Genomic DNA, 9,583 nt, shown 5'->3' on the forward strand with positions numbered 1-9,583 from the left:
GCAGCCTGATGAATCGGGCATCTTTTTAGTCAATTTAAAGTGTAACTTCATTAACCCATTACATGTTGCGAATACTAATTATTATTAGCTTTCAGGGCAGCAGGGTCAGGAGCTGTAGAAACTGGATCTACGCCTGCATGTGTTTTATTTTAAGGACTTGTAGCCCGGCACAATTTTCAAACGAAACGTACGGCAGCCAATGAATCAAACGCAATCCGCGACAAGACCCACAGATACGAAACTATAAATGCACTCCAAGTAACGAACATTTTAAAAAATCCTTAGCTAACAAAGCAAAACGTCATGACAGTATTTAAAATGTAGGCACAGTCCCTGCTACTAACATAAAACCAGAGCACTGCTTTAATGAACTGATGACAGCAACGACATTACTTTGTTGGGTCTTATTGGTTTGAAAGCTGTCTCAGCTCGTAAGGTATCGTTTTGTTAAGTCAGTCAATAAAATGTTGCTCCATGGTGCCCTGATGTAAGTCCAACCGCTCTTGCATAGGCACAGGTAATGTGAGCTGGACAATAACGTATACAGTCAACAGGAATTTCCAGGATTGTGGCAGCAATTTGCAAATTTCTGGCTGTACAATCCACTATTGGTCAATAGTCACTGGTGATTTTTTTTTTTTTACAATATTATGTTTTTAAATGTTTAAAAATCTTCTAGAAAGTGCAGACTAAAGAATAAATATATAACAATGCCAATGCATTTATGGAACTGGTTCAGCTGAAAACTTGCCTCATTACAGATGGGTGGGGTACAGGGCGGGATTTAGGTTTGATGAGGCCCTAAGCTACTGAAGGTAAGGGGCCCTTTATATGTCCAGCTGTCCATTGTCAACAACAAATTGTCACTGTTTTTTGCATTGAATATATGCTATAGGGTAATTTATGGACCCATTACTAACATCATAGGAGCCTACACAACACAAAACACTGTTTCTGTATGTAGGTTTTATTTTATTAGTTTTTTTTATCATATTTTGGAAATGTACATCTAGTTTCTTTTCCTTTAATTTTTTTGGGCCCCCCCCAAGAGAGTGGGGCCCTAAGCTATAGCTTGTTTGGCTTATACTTAAATCCAGCACTGGTGGGGTATAACAACAAAAACAATTTTCTCAACCTTCACACCATTTGTGCATGTTAATTTATCTGCATGAGTGACTACAGCACTAGAAAACATAACTTCTCTTAAGGAGAGGGACAGCATTGTACTCTCTTTAAGAACCAAAAAGGTTTCAACTAACCGAAAAGGTAGAGAACTTCACGCCTTTTAAAAATTACATGAAGGAACCTAGCAGTGATTGTTACTTTTCGGTCCTGTGCTATTTATTAGTCTGTTCTGAGTTGTATTTATTTAACACCCAATTGGAAATAATAAATGATATAATTATATTTGTTTTTGTTTTTTTGCAAGCTTCACTTTTCTTTTATTAAAACCAGTGATCAGTACAAATAAATGTATACAATGTATTATTGCAATTTTATCCCACCCTTCCTCCAAGGAGCTTGGGGTGGCATATATGGCTTTCCTGATGAGAATATAAGATGAGCCAAGGATTGCTCTGATCCAGCACTTGATTTCTCACAGTAACCAATCAGATGTTTCTAGGAAGGCCACAAGCAGGATATAATTCCAGTAGACTCTCCCCCTGAAGTTGTCACCCAGAAATTGGTATTCTTTGAACCTTGAGTTTCCACACATCTGTCATGATCCTCACTTTATGATCGCAGTAACCCTGTGAGAGGTATGTTGAGCAATTGTCCCAGTGATCACTCCTTTTTATTTGAAAGGGGATTAAAACAGGTCACTCTGGTCCTAGTCCAATACACCTAACAACTACACCACACTGGTATTGGGGTTTTGTAGGTCTACTGTCTGTGACTACTTCCGTGTAGACAAAATATATATTGGGTGACGCAGATCATAAGAACCGGATGGTCGGAAGCAGACACTAACCTCTTGAATTCCGCTGAATAATCTACCCATCGGCCTCCAACTGTGAAGTCTGACTTCTGCTGAAACACCAAGAAGTCTTGTGGATTGCCACACTGTCCAACTTTTTCACATCAAAAACTGGGACATCTTCCGGGTTGCGCTCCCGGGTGAGTCACTTGACCCATGTTGCGATGTCACCCCCCAAAAAAGATTGCAGCACCCAAAATGGCTGCCGTGATTTCGTGGAAAAATAAAATAAAATTGGGATGCCCTGTTTCTTCCAGGACACTTGGTGGGTATGGATTCCAAATGAATCAACTGATTACCGGGAAGCCAGGCAGACCCAAAACATTTTGCTGCCTGTGGTGAAGTACAAGATGGTGGTTCACATTCCATACACAGAAGCCAGCTGGATTAGCTCTTGAATCTTACTTCAACACTGGTAACAGGAGAGCACACCTGAGGGCAGCAAGCTCACCTAGAGGATGTAGGGCAGGCTATATGGCGTGCACAGTTCTAACCACCAATACCTTGCTGCCGCTTTCCAGCATCTGCTACCTGAAGCAGCTGCTTCACTCTGCCTAATGGTAGGGCTGGGCCTGAGGGAAGTCCCCAAACCTATCCTCAGAGGGTCTGGCATGGAGGCCTATTTCATAAACTTTAGGCTGAGCATTCATAGGCTCAAATGTTCCTCCTTCTGTGGCATTCCTTGGAGAACCTCATTGGGAGCACCAAAATGTCGCTCAATAGAGGGCAATCCAATCTCTTAACCAAGGGAATTAATATCTACCTTCCAGCACTTCACAACCAAACCAAAGTGTGCAAGAAAAGAAAACACGTTTGAGCAGGTGTTTAGCATGCAAATAAATTCAGAGGACTAAACAAGTAAACCAAACCACTTGGAGATGGAAGGTTAAAAAAAAACACCCTACAACGCTCCAGGAGCTCCATCCCATTTGATTTTGGGGAATAAATTCCCCTTGACTTCTGATATGACAACCAAATCTACCACAGGAACTAAATTCCTCTGCCCTGCATCTTCCTTCCATAGCTGAGTTGCAGACGCAATATCATATGGATTCACCAGCCACTGTTGACCTGAAGCAGTGACAAACCCAATTAAAATTGAAGTCCACCATCTAGAAGCCACATAGCATCCACATAACATTTTACCTCTCTTAGCCCGACAGGGAAGGGGCTGTCCTGTCCCTAGCCTCTAGTCACAGGAATAAATCTGGCACGATTCCCCCTCACATTTAACCCTCTACTCTGTATTCATAGATAGAGGTCAGCATCAAGGTCATTGGTCTCGGTCTGCATAAGGTCGAGATAAGGTCAGGGTATAAATGCTGACGCCCAGTGGTGTCCTTTTAAACTTTTATTTATTGCAATTGTCTGTTACCCCACTCAGATAACATCATAAATATGTTTTACAACTGGAGCACCAGTATCATCTCAATATAAAAACAGATTTTTTAAAAAACAAAAACTAACAGGCAACTAAGTAAGAGTTCAGTTTACAGAAGAAGAAAAACAGATGCCAGTGTCATAGTGAGAACATTTCATAGCTGGGGTATCGCAACAGAAAAGGCCCTTTCTATCAGCATCACCTCAGAAATTGCGGGAATTTGGCCAGTTGTGTCTGTGGATAGTCTTAATAGTCAGACAGGTTCCTAAAGAAGGCAGTATTTTGGATACCAAGGCTAAGCTGGTGAGGACTTTAAAGGGAAGAAGCAAGATCTTGCATTGGGCTCAGAAGAAGACCAGTAGCCAGACTGGCAAGGAGTCAAGTCTGGCAAAATGTCATCCATTTGTTTGCTAGATTTCGTTCTAACTGAAATTGCCAAGCAGTCTAGTCTGTAAGAGCATCTCCAAAAGGGCATTTCAATAGTCCTTTTTAATAAGATTCTGTATCTCTCTCATTCGTCAGCGGAAGAGACAAGTATTCCCATTTTACAGAGCAAAATGCTGAGCTGGCAGGTTGTCAGCTGTCCTGACAGAGTAGGTATTTGCAATCTGGATTTGACTGCAGCATATTGTCTTTTAAGCAGCGCTGTCTACGTATAGCCACCTTGCCAGCCTTCTCTTTGTACCATATCTGTCAATCTGTATCCAGGCTATCTATCCATCCACATCCCTCCAAAGCCACTCATCTCTAAACTTCATATCCCCATTCTGCCTCCTTCTTTCCCCCATGCATCTCTCTAGCCTCCCATGTTCTCTGTCTTCCGGGGTTGAAACCAGAACATTATACTGATACCAGAAGTATAGTAGCAAATCTGAGGTGTTTTTTATCCTCCTTGTACATATCGTTTTACTCCCTTTCTGTTCCTTCTATCCACTTTGATTGCTGCCGTGTGACATTCTCTCTCACATTCTAGTGACAAACTGTTTTATAACTTGTTTTCTTCTGAAGGTAACTGGGCATATGTGGGGTCCATTAGGGCAAAGACCAAGAGACGACTGACTGCAACCTTCTGCAAACCCCTTTGCAATCACCCATTGCCTTTTGAGTTCCCACCCTGGGCATCTGTTGCAAAGAAACCACTTACCCCATTACATTTGGACATCCCTGCATCTTTCCTCAGAAGTGTTTAGTTTGTTCCAGGTCACTCTTTCTCTTCTTCAGTAATGCTGTATCTTTTCTCTCTCTCCTCCTTTTCTCTCGTCACCTCTTTTCTCTTCCTTAATTCTCGTCTCCTGGCCGTCAAGGATGCCTCTCACTCACTTTTACTCTCCTCTGCTCCCTCAGACCAACTGTTGGGAACATAGATCTCAGCTAATCCCTAGAGCATCTGTAATTTGCCTTGAGTTGAAAAGGAGGCAAGCACAAGCCCCTCCCCCTGGCCCTTTGGGATTGGCTGCTTTTGGGTGTCCCTCTCCAGCTGTTTATGGACAGCTGGATAGAGAGAGAGCCAGAATGGGGATGGGGAGGAACTGAAAAACGAGGAGGGATAGGGTCCAGGTCTTATATCTTTATATTTTCCTTCCTCTTGTATTTATCAGTTCATTAATTTTATTTTATTTTCATTCTCTCTTTGTTAAGCTCCCTCCAACCACTCTGTTTTCTCTCTCTACACTCAGCGATAAAGTGCCGAGGCCTGCAAATCAATGCATGGAAAATGCTCCCAGGGGGTCAGAAACGTCCTGGTGGAAACCATTAATGGTTTAAGCTTTGGACAGTCAGGACTCATAAACCGCAGAACCTGCCTTTCTTTTCCATATTTACCCTACCTAGACGGATGGACACACACACACACACACACACACACACACACACACACACACACTGAGGCATAATTTAAAAAGAGTAATGAAAATGGCTCCTTCATGGCTTCCCTCATTTTCACAATTTACTGTCAGATGTCATAATTTGCCAAGTTATGTTAGAAAATATCTGAAGCAAACATGATGTTTGGAGTTCTGACATTTTCTGGTAATTTTGAAAAGCCTATATCCAATTTCAGCAACTCACAGAAATCGCATCATTTTCTTAAGATACGGCCACTTAACAAAGAAACCCTGAAAATGTCTAAGATTGTGAAAGGGGATAGGCAGAATTCAGCTTCATTTGAGCAGTTAGCAACTTGCCTTGGAAAATGTTGGCATTTACCAATAAACAATAAAAATGTGGATGAAAATAGACTATCAGTCAAAAGTCGCCTTTGTTTCCTGAACTTTGCTGTCAAATGTCAGTGATTTCTCATGGGTTTTCTAAAATGTTAAAGAAATATTGTATATTAAGATGGTTGGCATCTCTCTGTCTTGGGAGACAATGGAAGCGTGGGCTTTCAGGGGTGAAGTCAAGCCATTGGAGATTTACAGTGATTGCTGTGACTGTAGAGATCAATACAGCTAGGGCAGATGAAGGCATCCGATTGTGCTGATGCAGGTATACCATAGCTTTTCTTCTTTCTGTGTATTAATAACATTCACAGAGCTTTGGCATTTACTGTCACTAAGGGTGAGCTGAAATAACTTGCCGTTCTTTTGTATATTTGTTCAGCAGGGCAAAAAACTTTTAAAAATATTTTTTCTGACATTTTTTGAGGCACTGTTCAGAAGAACTGACTTCGTCCTCAGTGGTGTCTTTCAGTTGCTCTCAGTGATTTCATCACACAGCCAAATCTGATTGGTTGTGTAGCATCACACAACCAATTTAATATGTGATGCCAAATCGAGTGGAATTACCTGTGTGACTAATCCAGGAAGAAGATTCAGTGGGGGCAGTGGAGATAAGTAGTTGCAGCACTGTAAACAGTGGTACCTTACAAAATAAATAAATGAGCGACTTTTAAGTTTTACAGGAGATATTTCTGCGCCCACCAAAATGGTAAATTTTGTCTTGAAAGCAGAGAATCTTCATCGCAACACTGACTGGAGATATATTCCGCTCATACATAATAGCTTGTTTAAAAGGCACTAGGGCTATTTTTATTTTACACAGGACAATAAAAAAGGCCTTTGAACCTTTCTCGCTCTGCTTTTGAGTGCTATTTGTTAATGCAGGACAGTCTGTGCAGGAAGAGAAAGCAAATGTCAAGCATTTTTAAAGTCTTACATGATAGACCTCTTTAATCACAAATCAATGTAAGTCTCCCACTTGTGCAACCTGCCCCCCCCCCCCAATGAATTATGTAGCACAGCTATATTTCAGTGAGGGAACAAGGCTTTCTTTACATCAAACCCCTTTCTCAACAAAAGGTTGCATTCTTAAAGCAGCAGCACACTTAATGCAGGGGCTATATCTGGGCTCTTGCACTTTCCCTTGCGTAAGGAGCCACTTACCTAACAAAATGAATGGGGATATTGAGAGTTCACCTCTATATTGAAAAGGAAATTGCCTTTTAGGAGCAGTAGTCTCGTTTCTAGGCCAACATCTCCACCTTGTGGAGAGTTTGGAGGCTTGCATCAGTTACCATTTTCGGAAGGATGAGTTGGAAATTCTATTTCATTCGTGCTGAGCACCCCGGCCTTCAAATCTCTGTCTAACTTTATGGGACCACTTTATGGAACACCACAACCACTTTGACCTGCCTGCCGTGGAACAGCTGCAAATGTGTGATATTTTAATAAGTGTTCCAGGAGGGTACAGATTTGGTCCACTGCAGGGAGCGGGTCAGATTTGGGGTTATCCACACTTCCTCTTGTCCCACAGTCCACTTTCTCCTTCTCCTCCTCCTCCGAAGTGAATTTGAGTATACTGTGGAATTCCTAAAGGCCCATAAGAACACAGAGCAATATTGTACATCCCTGGCATGTGGATGGTTTCCTTTGTATGTGAAGCAATACCTAACCACCCAAGATCTTTTCTACTGATTGAGAGCCTCTGAGAGCCTCTGACTTCTTGGGTCCACTGGAGATGATGTTATCATCCATTTCCTGTAGCTTCAGATGCAACTGTGGGCCCACAGAAAACATCAACATCTTGAGGGTTGAGGACGGCGGAGGTGAAATGAGATCTTATGGATGCTAATAGCGATCTGCTACAATGCTTGCATTCTTCGTCCTCTTCTATTGGTGAGCATCAGAAAGGCCAAAACAGTTGGTTCAAGGGAGTTAGAAACAAGGGCATTTACCAACACAACTGTGTGGGTATGTGTGTGAGAGATGCAGGGTTCTTATCTGAAATGAAGGGTTGTGCCTCTAAATTATGCCATTTGCCCTGCAAATCCTCAACTCTGTATTAATCCAATTTGGATGGACTATATAGGCCATTGCTTATTGATGAGGAGAATGGGACTGTGGACTCTTCACATGCTCAGGGGCTCACAAATTCTATTCCACGTGAATTTCAGGTGAAGAACCTAGACTATGAAAATATCTTCCACAGCCTGGTCTCAGTCAAGCCCTGATTGTTTGTATATCTGTGTGGGGAGAGCTTTTAGGAGAAGTGGGTGCTGTGGTCCAGCAGGAATCTTCTTGTTGCGAGGCCTGTTTTCTAATAGCTTCTTATTTTTTCAGGCTGCTTCCTGCTTCAGGAGGAAATGGATATGAAAGGTAAGAATATGTCACAGCAGAGAGGGAAGGTAGTATTAGTGAATGTTGCCATTTAAACATACCAGATTTTCCACAGTGGAGTGGACGCTTTGATTCATACAACCCCGTTTCACACTGCGACTGTGAGATATGGGATACCCATCATTTAGTATGTAACCGTTGACATGGTGAAAGCTGCTTTGCAATGTAGCCATTTTGTTGGTTGAGAAGCTGACATCTCCCCCACACGCTTGTCACGATGTTGCTGTGCTAACTGCTAAATGGAGGGTAAGTCACTTCTCATGATGTGAAAAGGGGTCAACAGCATCTTAAAAAGCAGAGACATCACCTTGCCAACAAAGGTCCGAATAGTTAAAGCCATGGTTTTCCCAGTAGTGATGTATGGAAGTGAAAGCTGGACCATAAAGAAAGCTGACCACCGAAGAATTGACTAAACAACAACAACAAAATCAGTGCAAAGGAGGGTTTAATTTTGCCTGCATTCTCTTTACCTAAATTGTGTTTGACGGCAAGGTTGAAGGGTAATGCAGAAGCAGAGTTTGGGATAAGGATAGTGGTTAACTTACTTACACACCAAGGCCCCTTACCTTTTAAGGTAAGCAGGCTTATTTTAGAGTCCAGCCTACTTACCGTATTGGCCCGGATATAAGCCACGCTCCCCACCCCCCAAATTCTGACTGTGAAAAGTTAAAGCACAGCTTAAATTTGCAACCTTGGAAAAATTGGCTTTTACAATATCGCTGCTGAAACAGACATACAGTAAAACAGAACGGGTGTGAGTGCCTGCGGAATTTTAAGGGAGCGGCTTATATTTGGGCCAATATGGTAGTTATTATCTCGAGGTCCCATGATTTAATCTTTCACTTGTGTTAGCTTAACAGCAAACAGAATTTTGAAAGAGAGTTTCTGTTTATTTTTTAAAGAATAATTTAAAATAATCAGAACACAAACAAACCATTAAAAACAGTGCAGGTGACTCTAGAATTCAGTATTTTTTGGAGGGGTCATTGTATGTTTGTCCGACTTGCTTCTTGGTTAGAGTGCTTTAATGCCAAGTGATGGCCTGTGAAGAGCCATATTTTGATTTAATGTGTCGAGTGCCTCATGCAGTCGGTGGGAGCCCTTTTTTCCTTCCTGATTTAGAGCTTTGCTCCTGGGTCAATGGAAGGGTAGTTCCCCCAGCTGGGTTCTGAAAGTTCCCAAGGAGGGTTGCAACCATCAAAACACAACATTAAAAACAGTTTTAAACAACTTAGAATTACTAAAATAAGGTGGGTCCTAATATATATATATCTCAAGGGTCAAAAGTCAGGGTGAACAGCTGTATACAATGATTGCTTCTACTTGTCAGCCATACCTTATTCTAGAATACACCATTTACCCTCATCCATTTACCCTCATTCTTTTTGAATATGCTCAGTCTCCAGGGGACTCTCCCACCAAGGTTTTAAAGCTATACATCTCCAAACCCCAGGGGTTCCTCTAATGTGCTGATATATACCATTTGTTTCTCATTGTCCCCATTTCAGCTCCATTTCTGTCAGCACTCACCACTTGAGTTTGCTGTAAGAGGGGTGAAGATTATAAGACTTCCTGGGAGCCAGATAGAGGCTGTCAAAAGCTCTTGAGGGG

At 41.9% G+C, this 9,583-nt stretch overlaps 1 protein-coding gene across 2 annotated transcripts in view; it reads right to left on the minus strand.

Annotated features, from left to right (window-relative positions):
* The window catches only part of KCNJ14 (potassium inwardly rectifying channel subfamily J member 14), a 30,442-nt gene extending 25,698 nt beyond the window's left edge, over nucleotides 1-4,744 (minus strand). The window contains exon 1 of one of the 2 annotated variants that reach the window (XM_028703576.2): nucleotides 4,504-4,744. The gene's annotated coding sequence lies outside the window, so the exon portion shown is untranslated. Of the gene's footprint in view, nucleotides 1-1,972; nucleotides 1,990-4,503 lie in introns of those variants that run through there. The other variant, XM_077917063.1, reaches the window with a different exon arrangement.
* Nucleotides 4,745-9,583: the final 4,839 nt, after the last annotated feature.

Source organism: Podarcis muralis, chromosome 13, assembly GCF_964188315.1.
Source record: "Podarcis muralis chromosome 13, rPodMur119.hap1.1, whole genome shotgun sequence".
Classification (NCBI taxonomy): domain Eukaryota; kingdom Metazoa; phylum Chordata; class Lepidosauria; order Squamata; family Lacertidae; genus Podarcis; species Podarcis muralis.